This window comes from Chrysemys picta, chromosome 5 (assembly GCF_011386835.1).
Source record: "Chrysemys picta bellii isolate R12L10 chromosome 5, ASM1138683v2, whole genome shotgun sequence".
Classification (NCBI taxonomy): domain Eukaryota; kingdom Metazoa; phylum Chordata; order Testudines; family Emydidae; genus Chrysemys; species Chrysemys picta.
The window spans coordinates 54,128,128-54,155,114 of NC_088795.1; the positions used below are offsets into that span (position 1 = coordinate 54,128,128).

Below are 26,987 nucleotides of genomic sequence, written 5' to 3' on the forward strand. Positions count from 1 at the left end.
ATTTGTTAGTCTCTAAGGTGCCACAAGTACTCCTGTTCTTCTTTTTGAATTGGAAAAAGTATTGAGCAGTTCAGCATCATTGTGCTGTGATAAAGGAGCTACTTCTCTGATGGATTATATCTACTAAGGGACAACCCATCCTAAATGCTCAATTACTGAGGGACAACCTACATCAGGGGTGGCAAACCTGAGCCTGAGAAGGAGCCAGAATTTACCAATGTACATTACCAAAGAGCCACAGTAATACGCCAGCATCCCCCCCCCCCATCAGCTCTTCCATCCTGCTCCCAGCGCCTCCTGCCCACTGGCAGCCCCACCCATCAGCGCCTCTCCCGCCCTCCTGATCAGCTGTTTTGTGACATGCAGGAGGCTTGGGGGGGAGAGGGGGAAGAGCGAGGGCATGGCAGGCTCAGGAGAGGGAATGGGTGGAGTGGGGGGCAGGGCCTGTGGCAGAGCCAGGGGTTGAGCAGTGAGCATCCCCCGGCACATTAGAAAGTTGGCACCTGTAGCTCCAGCCCCACAGTCGGTGCCTATACAAAGAGCCACATATTAACTTCTGAAGAGCCGTATGAGGCTTCGGAGCCACAGGTTGGCCACCCTGATCTACACTCATTCCTATATTTGCTTTCTACAACCAACTTTCTGTATAACTTTTCATGTATGATGTACCCAAGTAATCGGAGTCTAATATCTAAACTGTATTGTTAAATTTATCTAAATTTGGGTTATTGCAGATTATGTATTTTATGGGTTTTTAAACAATCTTTGTATTAGTGGATAATCTAAGCACTATACCGAGATGTACAGAAACTCTTCTCAATCTCTGTATTATCTAATTTTATTAGCTTTAATAATATTTTTAAATCTGAAGCCTTACACCATGCTAGCTGAGAGGTCTGTATCACAAGTAGAGACTTTTTAATCATTTTAGCCTCCTAAACTGATAACCTACTTAAAAGAACAAAGAAATCCAGGCTTATGTTTTTCTGCTATGCAGTTGGGAGAGAAAAGCTGCATAGAACGGTTTGATGAAAAAGCGTCAGGAGATAAAGATTCAGCATGCGTAACACGTTGGTCTTCTCCCATCCCACCTCCAAAAGTGAAGGGCATGAAAACAAAGTATCCTAAATTTCTTAGCAAAATTAATCTCCATGTGTGTGTGAGGATACACGAGACAAGAGTTAGGAGATTATGGTAATTGTAAGGCAAACAGACATAATATATTTTATAATAGAAATACCAATAGCTCAACATTTATTATAACATAGAATCCTTCCTGCTGCTGCAACAGCTGGGGGAAAGAAGTTGGCAGTTGATTTAGTGACTTTCTTGCATCCTTTTAAATCAAATGCAAAAAATGCAGCACTGATGAATTTTGATCTGTTTGGAGAAAGCAATAGTGTATTCCTTAGTGCACTTATAGAATAAATTAATCACCAATAAAAAGGTTAAGTATTAGTTTTGCACAAATCATGTTGCTGGTACTGTTGGCTGCTGCTATTGAACACGCTGCTACTGCTGCATGGGGAAAGGAGATGCTATTGCTAACATTTTGAGAGAAGCACTGCTGCAAGTTGGAAATGATGACAAAAGAGTGCATAGAGTATCAGGGGCAGTTTCCAGTCCTTGCTGTGCTGTTTACTTAATGTAACATTAAGCTCAGTATAACCCGCTATGCCCAAATCTTGCAGATAAAGACAAAAATTGTTCTTAGCCAGCTGTGCAACTACAAAATGCAGAGCCTCTTTCTGGACTACTCCACCCCTTTGACTGTACTGATAAAGCTGACTGCAAGGAAGTGTTGCTCCAGTGTTTCCTATGTATTTTGGAACACTGTCACCAGGAAAAATTATTTCTCAACCAGCTCTAAAACCCAGGGCTTACTATTTAAGGTGCTGAAATTTAATGATAAAACTACTAATAGTAAATATTTCCAGGAAGGTGGGGAAAGCGGTAGTGTTGCCTGCCCAGAACTGGGCCCGAGATGGCAAACAGGGGTCCGTCGCCCGGTGTGCTTGGCACCAATAAAGACACCGAGGGGAGAAAACAAGCCAAGTTTATTTCAGAGCTCTGAAATGGCATTAGGAGACCAGCATGTCTCAAATCAAGTGCAACAAATACAAACAACTTTTACCTTTTATACTTCAAACTGTTTACATACATCTCTTTGTCTGGCTGTTCCCCCTTACCCCTCCCTTCCAGACAACTGTTACAATAAGCTCTACATAAGCTTGTGAGAAAACTTTCTCAATCTTTGCGACCTTGAGTTAGACGCCTGCAAACTAACTACCCCGCTTCTTATCTCTATTATTTCTGCTAGTGTGAGTGAAACTGCAGCCATCTGCTAGAAACGCTGACCAATACATTTCTGCTTCAGCCTACTTCAGAGCATGTAAACAGTTAGCATAGAAGTAGGTGAGAGTTCCTAAGATGGAGTCACTGTGGTTCAGGTAGGCCCAGAGCAGAAGAGCTTCATCGGCACTTTTGGCCCTCCACTCTCCCGAGTTACCTGGTAGCTATGCCTAGTGGACCCCAACAGTAGGGTTGCCAACAGCCCCTTATTACAAGGGACGTCCCTGATTTTTTCCCATTTCTGTACAACAATATCGGGAGCTGTGAAGTGCTGCAAAAAGCAGCAAGAAATACCCATGGCAAATGGAGGTATCACTTTTTATTAATGATAATAAAAATTGGGAGGAGAGGTGGGGCAGGTGTGCTAAGAAAACAGTCCCTTATTGTTTAAACCTAGGCAATCCTAGCAAGCACAGACAGAACGGGATGAAGATTTTACCCCAGATTTTTCAGAAGAGCTCAGCAAGAAAAGAGCAGCAGCATTTCACGGGCAGAAGCAGATTCTTATGTGAACTGATATTGGTCATGGCTGCATGTGACCTTTTGGAATTCAGCTCAGTAAGGGGTTGTGTCACTGCCTGCCCTGTAACTCTGGGTGCCTTAAATGCTATGCTGCTGTGGCTCACAGTCCTGACACCAACAGCCCGCAGACATGCATGCAGATCACCCCATAGTGTCCACTGCCTAATTACTTTTTGCAGAGTGACCCCAACTCCTCCCATGCTGAATTTCTCCCAAACAGTCTGTCTCTGTCATGTCCAGCCCCCTGGAACACTCTCAGAAGTTGTTACATTCCTTGCTCCTTTAAAGAGTCAGTGTGCTGCAGCTCAAAGTTTAACTAGAGTTTGACAATCACTCTTATGACAACACAGCTCTGAAGTAAAACAAGTTGTTTAAACAAAAAGCCATAGCTTTAAGGGATACCCAATACAAGTAGTAAAAATAGAAAAGTTACAAACAAAACTAAAACTACACTTCTAAGACTAAAACTTCATTTCAGCAAGATACAATCCTCACCTAAACAGATTTCTCATCTCTGTTCAGTTCCCAGAGACTTCAGCCTCCTTGGCTGAAGGATCCCCTTTTCTCAGGTGTACAAGAGCCGTGGGGTCTTGTATCTGACCACTAATGGAGAACGATGGGGTTCTCTCCCTTTCATTTTATAGCCCAGTAAATGTATCCTTTGAAAAGTAAGTCCTGACAAAGTTTCTCTTTCTTGGTGGGTTGTAGAGGATGTGCTATCTTCTCCACTGCTTGTTACCTTGATGGCTTTGTTTACCTTATGTAAACTTACCTTCATTGTTTGCCTGATGACCAGGCTGGTCAGACAAGCAAACACACATTCCGTTGTCCAGGGCAGACTGGACTTATGTGCTACTTGCCAGACATATTTTAAGAACATAATTCTAGCACATATTTACAACTTTGTACATACCCCACACACTGATATTTGGGACCAACGTGTTATCAGTCTGTATATGACAGCTTACATGACACCTTTTAGATACAGATAACAGTGTGTAAAGAGTATGTCTGGCCTAACAAGAGTTGCTGACACCAATGGGCCTCTGTGTCATGCCACAGATATTCTGCTATCTTAATATGTTTTGCTGGTTAGAGCAAATTCTTCAAGATTTAATTTGAAGCAAGGGAAGTGCTCCAGAAACATATGCCCGAACCAGCTAAGACCAAATGAATGACCACTTGAATTAAAACATTAGACTTTTCTCATTATCTTATGTTTCAGCAGAAATATATTGCTATATAATTATCCAGTAACCAGGGCTAGAATGTTTTCCCAGGTAGTTACTTCCCTAATATAGTGCCTTCTTTGGGGTACTGGCTATGGTGGGTTATACCTACTAGAAAGGACCCATAGGCTGGGACATTTCAAGGAAGGCCTTATTGCTGCTTTTTTGGCCACTTTACATCAACTCTACTAAATCCCTGCCACTGTTCTCTCATGAAGACCAGTTTTGGTCTCTTTTTCCTTAATTGAAATTAGGTCATTCACACTGAACATGGCTTCTACCCCTTTGTGTGCGGGAAAACCATGTGTGTGTCCAGGATAAAGTATTTTCAAAAGGCACCCAAAGAGTTAGAAACTTGTTACTGTATTTGACTGCTTCTTTTCTGTTCAAAACAAACAAACAACAAACAATATTATCATAGTGACTCATTTAACTTTCTTTGATGAGGTCATGGCTCTCACTCTTCTGGCATTGTTTTTTTTTTTTAAATTCTGTTGTTCCCCCTGGAAAAACCATTAGAAAGAGTTCGTATGTAGAATTGGAAGTTATTCATGAGCACTAAACATTCCCTTCTGGGTATAACTTCTCTTTTGGGGATCATTAAAAAAATAAATAAAATAAAAAAAGCCTTTTCTAAGATATTAATGATATAGCAGTTCCCAGAAATATTCTTTAAAAAAAAAAAACTTAATTCAATACGTTTAAGTATCTTTTGAGTTCATTGTATTAACTATAAAGGCTATGTATTATTGTGGGTTGGGATTGTGTGTGACGATCCCAGCCCACAATAATGTGCAAGGGGGGGACATGATGTGAAGGGAAGTATTATGAACTTCCAATGACTACAATGAATGGAATGCCAAATGTGACTGGACTTTCAGGACAGTATCCAGTGATTTGCCTGGGGAATCTTGAGTGGGAGGTGAATGCAAATTCCCCACATTTGGTTATCCAAAATGCAGCCTTTGAAGCTATGCCCTGAAGATGGGACTTTGATCTGCTGATTACCTTATCCCAGTGTCTCAAGATCAGCTGCCTAGCTGTCTAAAGGAAAGGCTAACCTATTCATGTGGGTGCTTGTTCTGAGCTAAGGCTGTTATGAATTTGCAACCACAGAAAAAAACAAAAAAAAACAAAAAACCAGGGTTTGGAAGACTGACTTCTACTAGAGCTCTTGTTGGAGCTGGGGGGTGACTTCTGGCAAGCTATTAGCTGCCAATAATTAGCACATGTGTAGGTTTTTATAGTTTAATACATTTTGTCTAATGCTGTCACTAGAACGTGAAATATGCTTGCTTATAAACAGCTGTGTAGTAACAATTATTGGAAATTACAGCAGTCCTTAGCCTCTAGCAAGAAAGCAAAGCACAGAGGCGGGGTTGTTTAGGCAGTCTGGCTTTCTGGGCATACCACATTGTAGAGGGAACTGTACAGTGTGGAAAAACCCAGGGCAGGAGGGAGAGAAATGCAGGACTCTACCCAAGAAATGCGACAGTTGAGGAGCCAAGAGCACAGAGTGGGTGCCCTTGGTGGACCATGGAGGGGGGGGAAGATACAGGTACAGTTGCTCTGAAGGGTGACTGTTAAGCTAAGTGCTTTTTTTTTTTTTTTTTTTTTAAATAAAAAAAAGCCACAAATTCCCCCCCCCCCTTTTCAGACCTGATGCTGCACAATACAGATGCAGAGTGGTGCATAAGGTAAGAAAGTTCTCTCTAAGTTAATTTGCATAGCTATGCTAGGCACTTTACAGATAGTTATGAAGACAAGGTTTTTGCCCATTAGAGCTTATAGTTTTGATAACTAGGGGAAAAAAAAGGCAATACGAGATGAAAAACAAAGTAAGCAAGATGTGATGTTAAGGAAGTTCCATCTTTTGTTTTTAGATTAGTGTTATGACAGGCATATTTTATTTGCTTTTATACTTTATTTTGAATTTGGCATATTTTGTATTCATGACTGAGGCATTTGATAGTTAACACTACATCTGCAGCCACTTTTAGGGCTAATAAGTATTTTGGAAGAAGTGCAGTTTGAGGAAGCACATGAAGGCTCAGTGGACTTGGTCTGCATTTGTCTTCACTGCAGCTGCTACAGCAGTGTAGATGTTTTGAAGGATCCCTTCCCCACCCGTGTAGTTAATCCAGTTCTCACAGCTGCAGTTGCTAGAATTCTTCCATGGACATTGCTGCATCTACTGTGGGTGTTAGGTTGCCCTAACCATAGCACTCACCTCATGAAATTTTGCACAGCCCTGAGTGATATAGTGAGGCCGGTTAGTTTTCTAAGCATAGACTAGGGTTACCATACGTCCGGTTTTTCCCGGACATGTCCGGCTTTTCAGCAATCAAACCCCTGTCCGGGGGGAATTGCCGAAAAGCCACACATGTCCGGGAAAATGGCCGGCACTTCCTCTCCCCCTGCGGCTCTGCTCCACTCCTCCTCTCTCAGATTTACAGAGCCAAGCTGCCCGAGCCAGCGCTACTGGCTTCGGGCAGCCCCCCGCTGCCTCCGGACCCCGAGCCCCCAGCCAGGCACTTCTCCTACCCAGCTCCAGCTGAGCTGCTCCCGCGGTGCAAGGTCCGGAGGCAGGGGGGGCTGCCCGAAGCCGGTAACACTGGCTCGGGCAGCTCGCTCTGTAAGTCTGAGGGGGAGGAGCCGAGCAGCTCAGCTGGAGCCGGGGAAGGGACGTGCCCAGCCAGCTCTGGGTCCTGAGGCAGGGGAGGGCTGCCCGAAGCCGGCAGCTCGGCTCTTACATTCTGAGAGGGGAGGAGCAGCTCAGCTGGGGCCCAGATAGGAGAAGTGGGGTCCGGAGGCGGGGCTGGGGGGTGCTGAGTGGGCTGGGGGGGCCAGGGGGTGCTCAGCCGGGGTCCGGGCCGGGGGATGCTGAGCGGGCCGGGGGATGCTTGGCCGGGGGTCCGGGGGCTGGTGGGGCCAGGGGGTGCTCGGCCAGGGATCGGGGGCTGGGCTGTTCTGAGCGGGCCGGGGGGCCGGCGGGGCTGGGGGCCGCTGAGCGGGCCGGGGGATGCTCGGCCGGGGGGCCGGGGGCCAGCGGGGCCAGGGGGTGCTCGGCCGGGGGCCGGCCCAGGCTGGAAACGCCGGGGGGGGGGCAGCCTGGGCCGCTCCTCCTCCCCCCACACCCCCCCTTACCTGCTTCAGGCTTCCCGCGAATCAAATGTTCGCGGGAAGCAGGGGAAGGGGCGGAGTTGGGGCGTGGGCGGGGCTGGGGGTGGGTCCGGTGGAGTGTCCTCCTTTTGGAGGCTCGAAATATGGTAACCCTAGCATAGACCAAGCCAGAAATAAGAGTGGATGAAGCAGAGATCAGTAATGCAGCTATCTCCAACCTTTATGGTGGCAGAGTGACCAGTTCTATTCCAAAGGAGACCTGTTTTGAAGCTCCCCCTACCCCATCAACCCACCCTCTGCTAGCTTTCGCCTGACTTTACATAGTTTGTGGGTGGACTATTACCACATTCCATAGGAGGGGTCAAACATTCAAACACCGAAGTCTGTGCAAAATGTGTCTAACCTATTTCCTTTTTTAATCATATAAAGCAGAAGTGTACAGATCATACAAAATAAAGCCTACATGCATGTCCATGTTTCCTTACCACTCCAGGGCATTTTTTGGACTGGGGTCAGAGTGCCTAGGGTTGTCCAGAGGACATTTGCTCTAGGGTCTGACATAAGGGCTGAGATATGGTGGCCTCTATCAGCTCACCTGTATGATTCTTTATTTAAAACCCTCCTACTTACCTGGCTGCTCTCTTTATTTTGTGTTTGGTGATTTTCCATTGCTCCTGCCTTTCCCCCCTCCTTACAGAAGGGTAGGAAGTCCAGTTTTATTCTAAGGTTGACCTCATCCATTGTTCCAAGGGGTTTGTATTCACACAGGATCACTGAGACCTAAGCACCATCATTTAAGTTTAATACTTTCCCTTTTGTCCTCAGTTTGGAATGTACTAGCTGCATGTTCTGGCAGCAAAACTAGATCCCCATACAGAGAGAGTGTCCACAAGCCAGTAATTGCAGGCAGTTGACCAGAGTTTGTAAGTTGTACATGTAGAACCAGCTATTCAGTCACAGCACACATAGGATTTGTGAGGCAAGTGATGGGGTCTCAGGTGTAGAATGGGTTTAAGCAAGATTTCTTGAACTGTGAAATGGGGCCTGATGGAGAGGAGTGTCGGCCCAGGAAGGAAATAGGGGTGGCCACTGCTGCATTAGAGGCCCCAGGAGCAATTGGGTTCTACCACAGTTTTTTAGGCCACAATGGACCAGTAGGATCACCTCTAGTCTGACCTCCTAGATGACACACACCAGGTTATTTTAACCAAATAATTCCTGTATTAAGGCTACAGCGAGTGGTTACACTAGACCATCTCTTTTAGAAATATCCAGTCCTGATTTAGAGACTGCAAGTGATGGAGAATCCCTCACAGCCCTTGGTAATTTGTTCCAGTGGCTAGTTATCCTGAGATTGCAGCTTATTGCCATAGAGTCTTTCCTTGAAGAGAGGAGCAGTCCATAGTACCTACAATAATTCCCTGCTCCTCATGTCTTATTTCAGGCTGAAAAAGAGGAGATGCACATGAGAGGAAGGTGCATTCCAAGAGTCCTTTCCAGAGTGTACAGGTTGAAAGATGAGCAGGGAGGAATGTGATTTATGTGCTATTGCTACACAGTATGAGCGAGCTTTTTTGCATCATTGGTTCTTATCTGCCTGTGAAAGCCTGATGAACAACTCCATTAGTGGAAGTAGCTCTGTTCCCCAGGGTCTAATGAACAATGCTGCACTGATGAACCTATTAGGTAAACCTGTTTTCGTTATTGGCGTGTCAAACAGTGTTATGGTGTGGTTTGTCTGCTGCAGGGTTTAACTGCAATACAATATATTAATTGCAGATTTGTTAGCAACTGGCAGACTTTGCCTACTAATTACGTGAGCTTGGGTTTACTTTTCTCAGCACACACGTTGTGCACATGGTTCAGACAACTCGGCCCAAAGGAGTATTTTTATTTGTAGTTTGTAAAATTTTGTCCAAAAAGAAAGTTCCATGCTGAAGTGGCCAGCTTCATTCCCCACCCTCCCCTTCCTTGCTACTGTTGCGGTCAGAGCAGCTCATTATCAAGCCTCTATACAAATAGATTTAGCAGATCTGTTCACCCAGTGAAGAGCCACTACTGAGCATAGCATAGACATGTATAACACCTTACTAGCCCTTGATCGTTCCCCATTTGGCAAAGTAACAGACTTTAGGCATGTGAATGCTTTGAAATATACAAAATTAACATTTAAGAGAAATGAGTCAGTCAAAACAAGAACAATGTCCAACATAGTGAAAGTAACTGAACAGTCCTGCATGCAGAAGATGTTTTGGGGTATACAATATAAAGCAGTTCTAGGTTTTCTATTCTCTGGTAAACCAAAGCAACACTATTAACTTGGAGTTATGTCCTTCAGTGTGGCACTGACTTGGACATATGAGAAGTTCCCAATTACAGTTGGCAAAGCTCTGAAGCTGTGCAGGAGAGGAGCCCTGCTGTGTTTCAGCCGAGGAGCTTAGAAGCCCATGGGACTGAAGCCTCCAGCTACCAAACTCACATTTTAAGAAGGTCCTAGGTAATCTGATAAAATAAGCTCCCCACCCAGATATGGACAAATCTGACTTTATGAAGTATGTCATGGTGTTGCCCTTTGGAATTCCAGTACCAGGCTGTGTAACAATGCAGCAGTGAGATTAGGTCTCTTCACTCTCCTGCCCTCCCAAAATGACTTCCTCTTCCATGTAGTCACCACATTCCTGGATGCATTGCTTTTTAGTGAAGGTAAAACTGTCAGGCAAGCTGAACCAAACAAAACTCCCACAAGTCTTCCATTTCCTTCTTGCTTCAGGATGAACTTGTTCATTCCTGGACCAAATCCACCCTGTTCCCCTCTTGTTCCAGAAGAGGAACAAACTAACTAGAATAAAAGCTCGAAGTCATGGATGTTTGCCTTCTTCCAGGGCAATCTTGGATGGTGGTCCCCTAGCAGGGACTCACCTTTCCTGGAATACTCATAGAAAGAAGAACTGGCTCCAACTGCTTCTGGTTAACCCTTGCCATCCTGCTGTGGTGCTCACAGCTTCCTAGCCTGGTCACACTACTGGCCCCCTTGGGACCAAAATTGGTGATACAACCACAAGTTTCAAGATAGCTTCCTGTTTTGAAAATGCCCCCCCCACACACACACACGGGAAGTGAAGGTAAGAGACATCTTGTGGATACAATTGCAGCATATGTTGGGGAGAAATACAGAAACTAAACTTTGAAAAAAATCTTAGTCATCTGCTATAATTGAAACCACTATTTTATAAAGCAATAAAACCAGTTCTTGAAATTAGAAACATTGTTGATAAGTAAATTATATCTCCTAATTCAACAATTAGCTTGTTTTGGAAATATTCAGAGCTTCGATCTAGTCACTGGGTCAGTCAAAACTCAGATTTATTGACCTAATTAAACATTCCTTATTTAAGCAAAATTACCATTTTGACTCAGACTTTAAGCTCAGAAGGAACCATCACGATCTAGTCTAACCTCCTGCACATTCCGCATTTAAATTCCAACATGCCCATCAGGATGTGACCAAGTTAGCAGCATGCACAAGTGTCCCCACTTGTGTGTATGCAGTTTTGAAAAAGTCCCTAAATTGTTATTTTTAACTGTAGTAGAGTGACATCCCTTACATCCATGTTGACTGGGAGTGGTGAGAGTGAATCCTTAGGGCATAAAAGCAATTGGCCAACGTTACACTTTGGGATCTCTCAACAAGAAAAGTTTAGTCAAAGAGCAGCACCATCCACTCCTACCAGAGGCCGCAAACACATCACAGTCCACTGTCCTAAGACAGCTTGTATATCTAACACTTTGTTTTTTAGCCAAAACCTCCGCTGATCTAACTCAGTCCCATGGACTTAGTTAGAACTTACTAAGGGCTTTGGGATTTATCCCAATAAGAATTTGCTCACTGAGCCCCCATGAAACAGAATGACAGTTTGTAAGAGTAAATTTGCATTTGAATGTAAACAAAAGGGGCTAGAGAAACTGGATTTATTTTAAAATGCAAAAAGGCCAAATTGCTGTCACTGATCCTGCTCTACAAAAGCCTCTTTTCTCAGCTAAATTGCTAAAGGAACACAGACTCATATTTTTGCAGCCAGGCCCTGTTTAAGCATAGTCTAATTCCTTTATCCCATCTCATCCCATCTCCTAGAACTGGAAGGGACCTTGAAAGGTCATCGAGTCCAGCCCCCTGCCTTCACTAGCAGGACCAAGTACTGATTTTGCCCCAGATCCCCAAATGGCCCCCTCAAGGATTGAACTCACAACCCTGGGTTTAGCAGGCCAATGCTCAAACCACTGAGCTATCCCTCCCCCCTTTATACTCATTTATCCACTCTTAAGTGAGTGTTCTTTCTTGGTCAAGCCTTCTGATAAAATTAGAAGTTTTAGTTGTGCACTATTCATCATTATTTATGGAATACTTGACACTGTCAACTCAGTTACTCATATACACCTTTCATCAACATTTGTAGTTTGTCAATACATAGGACCCCTTTTAATGCACTTGGTGAATATCAGAACGGGAATACTGTGTTTGCTAGAAAGACAAAAGTAATAGAGCAAACTGGAGCATGGCATTGTTAAATTATTATATTAATCAGCAATGTGTCATTTGCAATGTCCATCATTCTTCAGGAGGGGGAGGGAGAGAACAAAGAGGGGAAGTGAGAATGCGTGCTCCGATGTTTGATGGGAGTGTGGGGATTATACAGTTATAAGTTAGAGGCCTCAATTCACTGTCTAGTCAGGACTCAAATATTTGATTTTGGGATTTAACCTATTGTATTGGCTAGGTGGTTGGAGAGTGGGAACAATCTTGCCATACATTTTCCAGCCTGTGAATTTGGCAAAATGTGACCAACACCAATGTATTCACACACTTCTCTAACATGTGCGAACTAGGTCTTATGAGGTATATGAGAGCTAACACACTGATCATTAATGTTATAAAATGCATGTGTTAATGTTGTGCACATAGGTGCTGGAACTAGGGGTGCTGCCACACCCCCTGGCTTGAAATAGTAACCAAAGTACATAGTGGGGGTGCTGAAGGCAGAAACTATGAAAAAAATGTTCTAGTATCAGTGGTTTTGCGAAGTTATGAATTCCCGCTGTATGATGTTACTAGAACATATTTAAGACCAGAGGTAAAGGCGATAAACAGGTGTGTCCTAGACAAAAGAATGTGAGTTTACCTCAGTTTTCATTAGCTGTAAACAGCCATGAAGCTAAACCAGTGGGGGTTTCAGGTTCAGGATCAGGGTGAGAATTAATATGGCTCCTGCACCCCAATGAGAAACAGGGGACTGAATTCCCAGGAGTCCTTCCTGACTAGCAAGACAAAGACATACTTTTGGAGAGATACTTCTGTGGAAGGTCGGGGGGGGGGGGGAGAAAAGAAAAGCCAGCCACAGATGAAAGATTGTTCAAGGTAGTTTTCTTCCCAAAGACTGTAGCTTATTAAGTTGCTCTTAGCCATTAGAAAGCATATTTTTACTTTTGTTTGCTTGTTGGGATCCACTAGGCATAGCTACCAGGTAACTCAGGAGAGTGGAAAGCCAAAGTGTCGATGAAACTCTTTTGCTCTGGGCCTATCTGAAACCCCCAGACTCCATCTTGTGAACTCTCATCTACTTCTGTGCTAACTGCTTACATGTTAAAGCAGAAATGTATTGGTCAGCGTTTCTGGCAGATGGCTGCAGTTTCACTCATACTAGCAGAAATAATAGAGACAAGGAGGAGGGAACAGAGAGAGATAGTTAGTTTGCAGCTGCTTTCCCATATATCCCCAAGGTATTTAGTGTAAAGGGTCAAGGGATGTACCTTGTTCTCCCTTCAAAATGACAAATGTATCTGCAACAGATGTTTCTTGTATCCCCCCCTCCCCAAAATAATATATGTATCCTGTGTAACCTATTATCTATCGGTCAGCATAATGACGCAAAAGAATGAATGTCAAGTTGTTTGTCTCTCTGTATAAAAGAAGCTCAGTTGTGCTTGTAAGGTGTGTCTCTTCTGGCATAAGTCGAGGAGCACCCTCTCAGCTGACTGACAAATAAAGGACCTGGTACCCGTCTTCTTGTCTCTCCGTGCCTCCTTGGTGTAATTAGGTAAGCTCCGGGGGGGAAACGGGCCCTATTTGGCCAACATGCTCATAACAATGTTTTGGTCCTTATCCCTTGTATTCAAGCTCATATAAAGTCACTCACTTTTTGATTAAACAAATGTGTTTCACTTTTAATCTAAGCCAACCTAGTGCTGTGTTTGAATTGAAGTGATTGTTAGCTCCCCTTAAAGTGTGAACTGTGCTTTTGTCTGTTTAAAGGAGCAATGGACTTAACTTCCTGGAGTGCTCCAGGAGAGTGTTGGACACATCAGGGCAGAGACAGTTTTAGTGAAAGTTGGGACTGGGGGTGTGCTGGGGTCACCCTGCAAGTAGTAAGCATGACTGGTACTGGGATGGTGGAGGCATGCAACTGGGGATAAAGTGCTTAAACAGGGTGCACAGCATACAGACACTCAAAGAAATGCATGCTTGTTTAATGGCTGTTGACATCCGGGCCATGAGTTGCAGCAATGGAGCACTTAAGGCACTCTATGATACAGGAGAGGCAGTGACTACCCTTACTGTGCTGGGTTGAACCTCGAGAGTCATGCGAAGGTATCATTTGTGAAAGCATCTGCTCATCGGAAACTGCTAGTTCTTTACACAATGGTTATGGTAAGTCTTCAAATATTTAACTTGACTACTTTTCTCAAGGATCATTTAGTTTCTAATATAAAGACTAAAGACATTTTCACAAAGCGGAGTCTGACTTGCCTATGCAAGTTGTGAAGGCTTGACCAATTTCTGCAGGAGATAAAGTAAGGTCTATTGAATACCCAAAACAGGAGTATGTAAACAAGCAAGTAGGAGTCAGCACACAGCTACCTACTTACATTTTTACAGTAGTTAGAAATGCAAATTATGCCTCTGAACTTAGACAATGATTTTTATCCTCAGGGCCAGATTCTGCCACCTCTTTCATAAGAGCGTTTTACTATGGAAGGAATAACTCCACATTAAGATACTATGCAATCTGATGATATATGTCAGGTTCTTAAAAGACATGAGTTTTGAATATCACTCTTATTACAAAGCTTTCCTCTCTATTTCCTGCATGTCAAATTATTGATGGACTTTCCCTTGTGAAAGTATTAACATTGACTTAACATTGTAATATAAAGAAGCGTTAAAAATCATGCAGGAAAACCCATAATCTGTGATAGGAAAAAGTCTAAAAACAAAAAGGATAAAAAAAAACAAAAAAAACAAAAAAAAAAACAAAAAAACCCCCCACACAGTTTGGAATAATATAGAGCCTTGTAAAACTAAAAAAAAGGTTATGATAGGAAAACTTGTCTACTAGCACATACTAGTCAAATATGAAATTATGCTGGGGGGGAAAAAAAAAAAAAAAAGACTCCTCACATTCAATATATATTTCATAGGCTCCCTGAAAGGAAGTATGGGAAGTCTGAGAAATCTGGCTATATAAATCCCAATAATTATAGATGTTTCTATCACTGTGGGGGGGGGGGGAAAGGAGGGGGGAAGGCATTTTTACCTTCTTAAGATAGATCAGAGTAGTCACTATGTTCAAAATTGGCATCAAAGCACAAATTCAGCACTGGAAAAAGCCCTCAATATAGGTCTCTTATGCAACACCTTTTTGTTACCCAGTGTACTGCTCCTTTTTCACAGTTGTCAAGTTCCCAGTGGTTCTGATCATTATCAGTTGCCCCACACAAATCAGCTGTATCTTAACCTTTCCGGCATTGCCACACACCAGAGTTCAAAAATCATGAATCATAACCACCCTCCCCAAAAGTCACCGCTAACCATGTAGTGCAGGCAGCCACCACCCGAGTGCCTCCTCCTGGGTAGGAATCACACCACAGCCCAGTACCTCTGTTCTGCTTTCCCTCTCTTCAGGGCCCCCTCATACACTTCAAAAGGTAGTTCAAATAAAAGTCCCCTACTGGAGTCCAGTTTATTAAGTCCTCTAGTACATATTGACTCTCAAAATTTCAAGCCCCGTTCAGCATCTCTTGATTAACCCAAAACAACACAAATCAAAACTCACCCAGTTGGCCTTCATAAGCTCTCTCCTATCACAACAAGGTCTCTCCCAGGCTAGCCTACAGCTAGAAAGCTTTTGCCCACTCCTGCTTCTTTAGCTTTTTCCCTATCTGCAAAAGCCTTCTTATTCCCTAAAATCTCTAAAAATACAACTGCAGTCTCCCATACTTCCCCTTTCACTACTGCTGCCTGCTCTTTTTATATGGGGAGCACCTGACTCAACCCATGTGGGGCTTGTCCTGTAATCAAGGCTGGCTTAGGCCCATGGGGAAAGCCATACTGTTTATGTTATAATACCATGAGATTTTCTTGTTTTTAAAGATTATATTGTGAAGTTCTGTTTTCCAGCTTCCTCTTTTGTTACCAATGTACTGTTCCTTACTTTCCCATTCTCTGATCCTTTCCATGGCTAGAGTTTTCACAGTTCTCTCTCTCTTTGAGAGAGAATAGTTGTATGCACAATGATTTCCATAAGCATTTTCACAGGGTATTTTGGTACATTAAAAAAAAATCAAATCAGTTTTTTTTCTGCAAAAGCCTGGGAATTGTCTGAGAGATGGTTAAGGACCCAGAGCCTCAGTGGATATGTAACTGGGATTTTCAAAAAGGTTTAGGACTGTTGCCTGTTTTCTGAGAACAGCATTATATGATGAAGTGTATCCATTTTGTGCTTCCTGTTATAAAGGAATGTATATCTATTAGCTTTAGTTTTCTGTATTCTGCAGAGAATAGAACCTACAATTGTGCCACTGAAATGATGCAAATAAAGGAAGGTGCTAGACATGGGTTCTCAGTCTGTGAGCCATAAGAGTTATGACCCCTCTTCTAGCCATAAAGGAGGGGAGTCCCAAAACTTCCTTCTGTTGTAATAGAGGATCATAATATGGAAAAAAGTTGCGGCCCACTAGGGTTGTCAAATTTGGTTGGATGTATTCCTGGAGGTTTCATCAAATGACATAATCTTTTAATTAAAGATTAATCTTTAATACCTGGAAACTCCAGGACAATCCTGGAGGCTTGGCAACCCTAAGGCCCATTGTGTGTGTGCAGATAATTAACCCAGGTTTTTATTTTATCCCTTTAAAAAGTTTCACTGACCCTGAAATTTTTGGGATTTCTTCCCCATATTTCCCCCTATTATTCTGATAGTTGAGCTGCAAAAAGGACCGTGTTCTGATGGTGTGGGTGTGACTATTATGGTAAGATGCAATTTTATTATTATGCCAGCTCTGTATTGCTGGCTTCTATTGGGAGGTGAGAGGCATGTATTGGGAAGGCAATGATATCAAATCAGTTGCATAGGGCCAACACTAACATAAGTGAGGTTCTGCTAAGACAGATCCTCAGAGCCAGGGTCTTAGCCTGCTGTCTAAAAGTTCTTGCTCTTTAGTGTAGTTAATAAGTGTCCTATAACATGGCCTTGGCATTATTCAATAAGATGGTAAATGAAGATATTATTAAAAGAAAATGGCAGTATGAGGGTGGGCAACAGGGAACTAGGGAACCTGGTGGCTGTACTGGAGTCCTGGCTGATCCAAAGATATGCCAATTTACCAATGGCTGACTGGAGAAGTTAAAGTGAAAATCAATGTTTTTTAAAATAAGCCACCAGCCATTTGTCTTGCTCTTTAGTAGAACCACTTTTTGTCTCCTTCCTCTGACATTCACCCACCTCTTTCACTTTGACACCAGCTCCTTCAAAACAACATATTGGGACAGCACTCCACATATATGTACAAGCTGCATGCCTGGTGCACAACAACAGTGTCTGTTTGGACTTTTAAAAAAGGGGCCTTGCTGCTTAAAGCCTTTAACATTTATCTCTTGCCTTTGTTGTGGGACATTTGAAACCAGAGTCATGTTAGGACAATGTCTAATGGTAGAGGAGCAAACTCTGTAGAAAGATCCCTTCTTCCAATTCTGCTGGTAAATGCAAGATTGACTGTAATGGCTGCAGATTATGTAACTGTTGCCCCCTTTTGACTTGTGCAGCTAGTCAAAGTTTGGGGCCCTGGGGATTTGTTGGGTTGAAAGTGGAAATTGGTGATGGCCAGGTATTTCTTTGGTGCAGTTTTTCCGATTTGGAAAGAATGTACAGAGTCCTGTGTCTTTGAATCAGAAGGAATCAAATACCAGGACACAGCTTCTTTTGCTTACACCAGCAAGAACACTTGTTTCAGACTGCACCCTGACCCAAAAGCCTCTCCCCAGCTTTCTTCCAGGGCGAGACATTGTGCTTTCAACTACGCCTTCTGGTTGGCTGTCGATCCATCTCTGTGTATTTTGCGTTCCCGCACGCACACAAAACCCCTACCCAAACAATATGCAGCAAAAACTTCCATCTGGGTTCACATACTCCTTTTGCCCTAGGTGGGGGCTGATCCTTACAAATTAATTGAAAGATGCATTCACACCTATTACTCTCAATCAGGTTTCAACTCAACCCATAGCCATCCAGTTTAGAACATAATTTGGAAGCCACGGAGGTGGAGCACAAGCAGGCAATGCAGGTAAGAATAAAACAGCAACTTTAGCTTGCTTGAGACAGTCTTTTCCTGTTTTACAGTGACGCAAGTCTTGACTAGCAGCCATGACACTCCAGGCACAGTGCCAGCTCCTTGTTACTGTTTGTATTAGCAGATTACTGAATAAAGTTCCAGTTTCACAGCACACAAAGCACTTTTCACACTGCATACTCCTATAAGGATGTTGTTCAAAATAATGAGTTCTCCCTTAGGATGATGGTCCCAGTCTGGGGAAAGGGAAACATGGGGAGCAGACTGAACTTAGTAATGAGGATTCTGGAGCAGGTTCCCTTACACATCATGGGCTGGGATCCACTTCTGGTATCATTGTTTACTGTGCTGTAATTATGGCTGCCAAGCTCTAAGTGCTCTAGGGTGGCATCTGTTACAGAAATTCTCTTATCTGTGTGTGTATATAAACAAAATAGCTAATAAATAGACAAGGTACTGACTTGTATGTTCCTGGGTTTTGCAGGATGAATAAAACTTCTTGTGCCCTGTAAATGGCTTGCTTGGTGCATCTCTGTAAGTGCTTAACAGCATCCACCCATCCAAAGTAATGCTGAACAGTGGAACACATGCAGGCAGGGAGGTGCCTAATCTGGTAATCAGCAGTGGCATTTTTAACAGATAAGCATAGAAGTGGCTACACCTTCTGGTTTCACTAACCTATATATTACTATTAGCATATGTAAACAGGGATTTTCCACCCACACTGGAAGTTTTAAAAGATGTTCACCTGATGGGAGTAACAGCAGCTGCCGGGTTGTCTGCAGCTGCTCCATGTGGTGGTTCTGGGTGTACTGGCTAAATTGGAAATGGACCAGAAGCTTCTCAAAGGAAGTGGTCAGGGAATCTCTGCCAAGAACTATGTTGATATAAATAATAAGTAACCATGATGATGATGGAAATTGGCCTCCTTTCTGAGCACAGGGTTGGCAATGGGCCACTCACAAGCAGATAGGGTGACCAGATGTCCCAATTTTATAGGGACAGTCCCAATTTTTGGGTCTTTTTCTTATATAGGCTCCTATTACTCCCCACCCCCTGTCCCAATTTTTCACACTTGCTGTCTGGTCACCCTACAAGCCGAGGCTGTGGACTAAGCTGCAGGATGGTGTTTACAGTGTTGCTAATTCTTGTGATTTTATTATGTTTTGCAATACTTGATGTTTATCTTAAAGCCCCAGCTCCTGGATCAGGATCTGGCATGAAAATCTCAGCTTTCATTAAAACATAGTAATTTTCGATCATATGTGGCTGCAGGGAAAAGCTTGATAAAGTGAAATGAGTTTACCCTAAAGGCCCAGAAACCAGAAGAAAAGAACCCCACCTGTATTATTTAAAGATATCTCATGAGTTCAAAGCTGTTCTCATGACTTTGTGGTGCCTGACTCTTTTTTGAATGCTTGGGGTTGGCAATAGTGTGTGACAGCTGTGGGAGCCCAAGGGAAGGCTACAAGCGAGAGGAAACTCTGACCAAAGCAGTTGACTGGAGAGAGGAGCTTCAGGGACACTCTACATTCCCTCAAGAGCAATTCACTCCATCCTCATGAGTGTATCTATGAGATAAGGGGACTGAACACCTTCTGCATGAGCCAGAGGATTGTTGGCGAGTATGTAGAGGTCTGTGCCTTATAGCATGTTCATATAAGAAGAGTGCAACCTCTTTCCTCTACTTTCCCTCATTCACCCAAGTACCTGTGTGTGTGTAAGTCTATCCAGAGCATTGCATGTCATCAACTGCCTTGCTACTGGGTGTGATCTCAAAAGACAAGTATATTTCTGTGTCTGTTGGCATAATCCTGCTCTCCCCTGCCTTTTCTTCAACAGGAGCCAGTATCCTAGCAGGATGAATGGGGACAAGCAGATGGTTAGCCCATTACTGGTGTCCTTGCAGCATATAACTGCTGTCCCTCCGCCTGCTTGGATGTGATTTATGATAGTATCATTTATCCCTTTTCCAACAAGGGGGGGGGTTGTTCCTGTCTGGATGGTCCATCTCCCTTCCCCACAATTTGGCCAGCACAAAGTAAGACCTAGAGAGGCAACAACTAAATAGTCCTGAGGGGCAGACTGCACTGGATTTGGATGAGGGAGATAAAATGAGGGTGAGGAAAGATGCATCTGAGTCAGTCCACCTCTGTAGTCCTCCATTATATCAGCATTGGAGAGGGATTAACATGGAGCTTTGGCAAGTGATGAGGAAAGAATGAAGAGGAGAGCGTTGGGGAGAAAAATTAAAAGCTTGGTTTTGGTCACGGTTAGCTTGAGTTCAAAGTGAGAAATTCAGGATGATACACTGGAGAGACATTCAGATACGTAGTTCTGGATGACAAGAGACAGATCACATGTGGAGAGGTCGATCTGTGATTGAGTCTATCAGTGTAGAGATATTAGTGGATGCTGTATGAGTGCATGACATCATCCCTGACTAAGATATACAAGGGAATAAGAAGAGAGCCCTGAGGGAATCTCACAGAGAGGGGGAAAGGGAAGAGGAGGAACTACTAAAAGAAAAAAATCAAGAGAGAACAGGGCCATGAAAGCCAACTGAGAAGAGAACTTTAAAAAGGAGGGAGTGCAGCCTCAATGTTATCCAAGTCTGGTATAAGAACAAGGAGAAGAAGCACAGAACAGAGGCCCTGAAACTTGACCGAGGCAAGGTAGATGGAAACTTTAAGAGCAGTTTCAGCTCAGTGGCAGAGGGAAAAACCAGATTGGAGGGGGATCAGGAAGGAGGAGTGAGAGGACAGGAAATCACCTGTTCAGGGAGCTTAGAGGCAAAAGGGAAGGGAACTTGAGAGACAGGTAGGAAGGACAGATTATTTTGGGAGGGGGGGAGGACATAGAACATGATTATCTATTGAGGTTTCTTTGAAAGACTCTAGTCTATGTTCTCTTTTCATCCCAAAAATACATTATATTACCCTTACACTGTTCTTAGCCCAGCTCCTTCCCCCTCTCCCACTTCGTTGACTTTAGCAGATGGCGGGTGTCTGCAGCATTTACATCACTAAGGCCTGTAGATATGTATCTTTCATCTAACATCTTTGTCACTAGGTAGCATTCACAGTAGTATCAGAGATGGCAGTATTGAGGTCATACACAGGGATACATTTGAAACCTCACCACAGAATTGTTGAATTCCTTTTGCATCAATTATCAAAGCCCAACATCACAAACATTTAATATATGCAGTTGCTAATCTGTTGTAAATTACTAATTTCACATGCATATTTATTATCTGCTTCAGTGTTTTGTTATGTAAACAAAATATCTGAAAAATCTTGGAGTGGATGAATGGCCAAATGCCAAAAGCTTGGGTCTGATCTCAAAAGCAGCTGTTGTTGAGAACCTGAAGTCAACACACAAGTTACATTAACAAATTTGCTAGTGTGAAAAAAATAAGACCAAATCCTGCCCTGCATCGCACAGGTCTGCTGTGGGGAAAGAAGGAGAAGAAGATACAAGGCAATCTGCAGCACACATTCTAGGACAGTAAGCACTGCTTGTTTTGGGAGAAGCAGGAAGGTGTGCCCCAAAGCATGTTCCCATAGCCAGCTTGAGCTATGTTACTCTTTATTGGTAAGATAATTCAAGAACCTTTCATTGAGCTAGAGCCTTTCATATGGCCAGGCCCCTCCCCTATTAGCAGCACAGATATTACAGTAGAATCTCAGAGTTATGAACTAACAAATCAACCACAACCCTCATTTGGATTCAGGAGTACACAATCAGGCAGCAGCAGAGACAAAAAACCAAAACCAAACAGAAAAACAAAGATAGTACAATATTGTGTTGAACATAAACTACTAAACAAAAAGGGAAAGCAGCATTTTTCTTTTGCATAGTAATGTTTCAAAGCTGTATTTCGTGAATGTTCAGTTGTAAACTTTTGAAAGAACAACCATAGCGTTTTGTTCAGAGTTACGAACAACCTCCATTCCCAAGATATTTGTAACTCTGAAGTTCTACTCCAATAGAATTTTGCCTGTACTGTTTTAAAGGAAGATGTGAAGACTCAGATGTGGTCTGGTCTCAGAGACCAGATATGTTTATCAATTGTTAATCAAAAAAATTGGACAGGTGTGTTGGTCACACAAAAGGAAATGAAGACTTAATCTCTCATCTGCTAGTAGCTGCTTGGTTATTGGTAGCCTCTCATTGAAAAAAGAAAAATAGCCCAGCCATTGAGGGAATGATTCAAAAATGAGAGGTTGTGGTTATGGAAAAATTAACACACTAATTACATACCTGCAAAATAGACAGAGGGCTGATGGATACTTAGCTATTTGGTTACAATTTTATTTAGTATTCAAAGTACATTTACCTGCAAGAAAACCATTTCCCCTATGAAGATTAGCAGGGGATCATTTGGTAATCAGTATCCCACAATTTGTGATATTTGGTTTTGGATTGCATCCCAATACTCTCTAGTGACTGAACATGTCCACCCATATGTCCATAAAATCTCCTCTTCCACCATAATTTCTCCAACATTTACCTCCATTCAGTCTATATATTTTTTAAGATAACTGATACAAGGTATCATTGAAACAGAATCTTCAAGAAATTTTCTTTTATTGTGCTACAGACTGAGGTTGCTGGTCCTCTTTTCCAGATCAAACCCCCTTCTGCTGGGATAATAGGTCTCTCCATATCCTTTTCCCAGCATACCATATATGGACACATTTTTGTTAGGAAAGCTGTCCGGAAAGATTGCTATAAGTTAATTATAAGTTTTTTGACCAATGCTTCTATTAAAGTTAGCTTTGTGAATAAAAACAGGTTTTCTAGAAAGTTGAGAAACAGTGCCTGATTTGAAAGTACTGGTACCAGGAGAGAGTGGGCCAGTTAAAGTTAGTTTTAATCTCTAAATCAGAGAGGAAAAAATCTTTACTGAATATCTGGCCATCTATGTGTATTCCATGACTCTCCAAATCTTTGAAGTTCTCTAATTTGCAATTTGGACTAAGATCTGGATTATTTGCAATGGATGTCATTAGTGAGAGAAAAGACCTGAACTTATTTCTAGTTCTATCCCAAACTCATAGAGTAGACTTTGCTAAAGGATGGGTGTACATTTCTGGTGGGCCTGATTTTTTATTAATCCATGGTAGCCTAGTGATGTTTACCCTGCTGCAGTTTTCTTGTTCAATAAAGACCCAGTGTTTAGTTGGGTTAAAGCGATCCCAATCCATTATTGCTTTAACATGGCTGGCTTGATAGCAGCATAGCATATTTGGAACAGCTAGTCCACCCTATTTAATGGGTCTGTACAAAGTATCTGCTCTCACTCTAGTCTATTCTTATTCCTTATAAATTCTAACAATATCCTCTGTATTCCTGCTAGGGTTTTTATCAGGGGAAAAAAATAACAGAATGATTTTGAAATAAGAAAGATCTCCTTGGCAAACTATTCATTTTGACCTTAGCTATTCTTCCCAACCAAGAAATTGCATACTTCCCCTAGCACCAGGAGCGCTACCTAGGGCAGCGGAAGGTCCCTCCCCGAAATGCCGCCCCACGACAGAGGCGGCGGAAGGTCTCGCCGCGGAAATACCACCGTGGTCGCCGCTCCCCAAATCACAGCGCCTTAGGTGACCGCTTAGGTGACCGCTTAGGTCGCCTAATGGGTTGTGCCGGCCCTGCCCAGCACTCCATGTCCTTTTTTCATTTTGTTACTGGATTTATAGGATTACCTTGTGCTTTGATAATATTACACAGCTATGGGAGGAAAGATGGGTTTGTGGTTAAACTACAGGACTGGGAGTCAGGAGATCTGGGATTTATTCCTACTTTGGCAGGTGCTTCTTGTGTGACTTTGAGTAAGGGCTTGTCTACGCTACCTGAGTAAGGGCTTGTCTACGCTACCTGAGTAAGGGCTTTTAAGATCCAAGGGGATTGGATCTGGACTCACCAGGAATTGGTGGGGGAAAGGAGGGGGATGGTTAAATTCTCCTTGTGTTAAGATCCAAGGGTTTGGATCGGTGTTCACCAGGAAATTGGTGAAGAAGTCTCTCAAGGCTACCCAGGGAAGGGAGTTAGCACTTGGGAGTGGTGGCAGCAAAACCAGATCTAAGCTCATAATTCAGATTAAGGGTTCACATGCAGGTCCCCATATCTGTACTCTAAAGTTCAGAGTGGGGAAGGAACCTTGACAGGGGGTCAATTTATTGCATCTAGTATAGACGTGATAAATTGACCTCTGCGTCCTCTTCCATCAACTCCGGCACTCCACCAGAACGAGACGTGCAAGTGGAGTCAACGGGAGAACGTCAGCTGTCGATTTACTGCAGTGAAGACAGCGCGGTAAGTAGATCTAAGTACGTCAACTTCAGCTACGCTACTCATGTAGCTGAAGTTGTGTATCTTAGATCGACCCCATGCAGTAGTGTAGACAAGCCTTACGTCACAACTTCTCTGCGCCTCAACTTTTTTGGTATGTAAAAGGAGTAGTAATACTTTCTCACGTAACAAAAGTATTGTGTGGTGTAGCAACCTGCATGGACCTTGGAGGGAGGAGCAAGGTTGCATGAGAGAAGCGTTTGTAGGAGGCACCTGGGAGCCAGTCTGAGTGCACATGGTTTGAATGCTACTGCAGTTCCAGCATGTCTGTAAATAATTCTCTTAGTAAAGAGCTACTTCAGTTTTAGAAACATGGGGTCCTCTTATGTTATTACCCAGCACAAGGTACATTAAATGTGGCTTAATTCAAGTAACATTTGTAAAGCATTCTGAAATCCTCCAATGAAAAGCTCAAGTGAAGTGCAAAACATTCTTATATTCTCTTTGCTATATTACTTTATCTTTTGTTACATTTATCTTCGAGCCACAGAGTTTAAGGCCAGAAGGGACCACTGGATCTAGTCTGACCTCCTCTATATTAAGACCGCCAAGAGTGCCAAGCACCTGCACTAAACCCAACAATTGAAATTAGACCGAAGTATTATAGACCATTGGAGACTGGACTATTATGTGCCTAAGGCAGAGTATAGGAGGGACCAAGGTGCACTATTGCCTGAGGCTTCCCCCTCACCCACAATGGCAGGAAAATTAAGTGAGATATGCCCAAATAATCTTGGCAAGTGACCCACACCACACCCACATGTTGCAGAGAAAGGTAAAACCCCCACAAGGTTACTGCTTCCTTCCTGACTCCACATATGGTGGTTAGTTAGACCCTGAGCTGGTGAGCCAGCCTAGTACTGGAGACAGAGGATGCTTAGTGCCACCTCAGAACTCTGGCCCACCCCACCCAATGTCCTGTCTTAGCCATGACTTTTCTTACTAGATATATAGGTATTTATTGAAGCCCCCCTTTTTTCTTCTTTTAATGACATATGGAAATCCAAAGCAGCCTAAACTGACAAACTAAACTGAACTGAAATTGGTTAATCTTAAATTAGAGACAAAATGAAGCAGTTGTGTGCGAGAGCATCTGGAAGTATTGGCAGAGGGCCAATACTAAATTCCATGCAAATGGATGTGGAACATTCATTTCCTTGTTGGTTAAGTGCATGTGAGCTAGGCATGAGCCAGATTAACGGCGGATTTAAAAAAAAATCATTTTGAAAGAAGCTTGAAGGGAAGTGTTTTGACCTTCATTAGAGGAGCAAACAGTATATGAAAAATGTGTTTTATTATAGATGCAACCAATAGGACATGCAATGATGTGCATTGGACACAAACTTGTGTTAGACTCACAAAATTGCTTTGATTTAAATCAACCCACCCACAAGCACTGTGGGCACTTCAAAAACTAGGCCTATACAGGGGCTAGCATTGGTGGGTCCCAATAACCACTCAGACACTTGCCAAAATAAATGGTATTTTAATAGGGCCTGCAAAAGGATTGGTTGCAAATACCATAGGTACAGGGGCTTAAACAGTTATAGTTCAAAGTGAGCAATAGTGGTTCTTGTTTGGGACCCTGGGGGCACTCTAAGCTAGAGATAAATTTCTTTAGGCCTAGTGCCTGGGGTGCCCTCTCCAGTCCCGTCTCAGTTCAAGCAAACAGGATCTTGCAGGTTTTCATACTAGGCTCACTTGGTGGTGCCCCTCTGCACCAACTTCCTGTCCAGCCTCTGTTGTTCCCCATCAGTTCCACCTAGACCTGGTCCTGTCTGCATGTCCTATATCACACCCCACAGGTTGCTCAACAAAATCTGCTGCCCTAGGCAACACTTCAGTGTTCTGCTCCCGACCCCTCAAATGTGGGCTCAGCTGCCCCTCTCTCATAGCAGAGGGGAGGCTGGGCCAAATCTGAGCATGTGACATTGAGACCTGGCACAAGAGGTCAGATAGGTTTGGCCTGGCTGCCCCTCTGTCATGATGGAGAGGTGGCCAGGCCAAATCTGCTGCCTTAGGCAGCTGCCTAGCTTGCCTGTTTCACCCTACTCCACAGCAGTTCCTGAATTCTTACTCTGTATGCAGTTCCCTCTGCATTTCCTCTCTGCAGTTTTTGGCTAGTCATGCTGCTACAGCTTCCCAAAAGTGCCTGATAATTACTGGGTTCACAGTCTTTTCATGGAGTTTTTGCCCCATTCTGCCTGCTGACCAGAAAGAAGGGAATGTGCAGTTGGGAGGTGGTTGATAGGAATTGTTGTCTCCTGCTTAGCAAGTCCATCACGCAACTTCCTTTATGGCTAGTGTTAGCTTGAAGGTTCCCTTAAAAAAGGAGGCTGGGGGAGGGGGAGAATATTTAAATACCCAAGAGCTTACACTAATTGAATGTAGGTACTTGATGGGATCCTGTTAAAAGAGAAACATCATTTGATCTACAAAACACCAAGTCAGAAGAGCCCAATTCAGGAAACACTGGCACATGTGTGTGCCATTTTCACTTAAGACATGCTTAAAGGTAAATATATACTTAAATGCTATCCTGAATGAAGATGCTTTTCTGAATCTGGGTTTCAAAGCTCAGACTACTTTTATTTTGGGTGCCTACCCTGTAAAGCTGAGGTTGGTAAGAATGAGTTGTGAGAGTGCTCAACAGATAGTATTGGCGCGAACAGCAGAATTCATGGTATAATTGTGTTGATTTTTTTCTTGTTTGGTGATTATTTTTATTTTTGTAAACTACCTGCTAATAGTCCAAGCAATCTCTCAAATGTGATGTGCAAG

The 26,987-nt window shown here is 43.2% G+C and overlaps 1 long non-coding RNA gene across 1 annotated transcript in view; it reads right to left on the minus strand.

The window, feature by feature from the left end:
• LOC135983643 (uncharacterized) overlaps window positions 1-18,441 on the minus strand; it is a 38,953-nt gene extending 20,512 nt beyond the window's left edge. Inside the window, exon 1 of the long non-coding RNA XR_010601359.1 lies at window positions 15,335-18,441. This is a non-coding gene — a long non-coding RNA (uncharacterized LOC135983643). The remainder of the gene's footprint in view (window positions 1-15,334) is intronic.
• Window positions 18,442-26,987: the final 8,546 nt, after the last annotated feature.